The sequence below is a fragment of the Octodon degus genome, unplaced genomic scaffold (genome assembly GCF_000260255.1).
Source record: "Octodon degus isolate 3935 unplaced genomic scaffold, OctDeg1.0 scaffold00175, whole genome shotgun sequence".
Lineage (NCBI taxonomy): Eukaryota > Metazoa > Chordata > Mammalia > Rodentia > Octodontidae > Octodon > Octodon degus.
The window spans coordinates 4,433,876-4,435,992 of record NW_004524751.1 but is presented as its reverse complement, the minus strand read 5'-3'; positions in this window follow the sequence as shown (position 1 = coordinate 4,435,992).

Sequence of the window (2,117 nt, the reverse complement as noted above, 5' to 3'; positions counted from 1 at the left end):
AAAAAAAAAAAAAAAAACCTACCAAGAAAGAAAAGTCCAGGTCCGGATGGATTCACAGCTGAATTCTACAAGACATTTACAGAAGATGTAGTCCCTATAGTCCTCACATTCTTCCTTGAAGTTGAAAAGAAAGCAATCATCCCAAAATCATTTCTGGAGACAAGTATTATACTGATGCCAAAACCAGGGAAAGATGCAACTAAGAAAGAGAACTACAGCCAATCTCCCTCATGAACATAGATGTCAAAATCCTTAATAAAATCTTAGTAAATGGAATACAGCAAATCATCAAGAAGAACAAACACCATGACCAGGTAGGATTCATCCCAGGGATGCAAGGACGGTTCAATATTTGAAAATCTATAAATGTAATTCACTATATCAATAGAGCGAAAAATAAAAACCACATGATCATCTCCACTGATGCAGAAATGGCTTTTAACAAAGTCCAACACTCATTTGTGTTCAAAGTCCTACAGAAAATTGGAATAGATGGCCTCTTCTTCAATCTGATAAAAGCCATTTATAAAAACCCAATAGCTAATGTAATCCTAAATGGGGAAAAACTGAAATCTTTTACTCTTAGATCGGGTACAAGACAAGGATGTCCTCTATCACCACTCCTTTTCAACATAGTTCTGGAATCATTAGCTAGAACCATTAGACAAGAGAAAGAAATAAAAGGAATAAGAATAGGTAAATAAGCAGTTAAATTATCTTTATTTGTATATAACATGATACTTTACTTGGAAGACCCAAAAAAACTCCACCAAGAAGCTACTAGAATTAATACAGAAATTTAGTAGCATAGCAGGTTATAAAGTCAGTACCCAAAAGTCGCTAACATTCCTCTACACAGACAACAAACACACTGAGAGGAAAATTATAGAAACAATACCTTTTACAATAGCACCGAGGGAAAAGAAATACCTTGGAATTAATCTAACTAAAAAAGTCAAAGATCTTTTGAAGGAAAATTACAGTACTCTGAAAAAAGAGATCCTAGAGGATTTCAGAAAATGGAAAGATATTCCATGCTTCTGGTTGGAAGAACCAAGATTGAGAAGATGGCCATACTCCCAAAATTGTTGTACAGATTTAATTTGATCCCTATGAAACTACCAACAACATAACTCACAGCCCTAGAGAAATCATTCCTAAAATTTATCTGGAACCAGAAAAGACCTAGAATAGCAAAGGCAATCCCTGGCAATAAAGGCGAGGCAGGAGGCATTACACTTCCTGACTTGAAATTATACTATAAGGCTACTGTGATAAAATCAGCATGGTACTGGCAACAAATAGAACTGAGGATCAATGGAATAGATTAGAAGACGCTGAAGCCCCTACAAACACACTCAGCCACCTTATCTTTGACAAAGGGCCAAACATACTCACTGGAAGAAAGATAGCATCTTTAACAAATGGTACTTTAAAAACTGGCTCTCTACATGCCGAAAACTAAAACTTGACCCAGGTCTATCACCATGCTCTAATCTGAAGTGCAAAGGGATTAAAGATCTAAACATTAAAGCAGAGACACTAAATCTCCTGGAAGAGAAAGTGGGAGGAACTCTTGAAGACATAGGGGTGGCAAAGGCTTCATGAACAGAAATTAAGTCTCACAGGAAACAGTTGAAAAAATTAACTGGGACCTGCTTTTACTGAGAAGTTTTTTCACATCAAAAGAAATTACCAACAAAGTGAAAAGGCAACACAGAAATTTGGAAAATATCATGACAAATAAGTACTCAGACAAAGGTCTGCTCTCTAGAATTTATAAAGAACTAAGAAAAAAAAACTAGGTCCCCAATTTTTAAATAGCCAAATGAGAAATGCACATCCGAGATGAACACATGCTTCTCAGAGGATGAAATTAAAGAAGAGAATAAATATATGAAAAAATGCTCCACACCACTAGCCATCCACGAAATGCAAATTAAAACAACATTGAGATATCATTTCACCCCAGAAAGAATCTCTATCGTAAAGAAATCACCCAACAACAAATGTTGCAGAGGCTGTGGGGAAAAAGGAACCCTTCTCCACTGGTGTTGGGAATGCAAACTGGTGCAACCATTGTGGAAATCATTTTGGAGACTCCTTAGAAAAGTTGG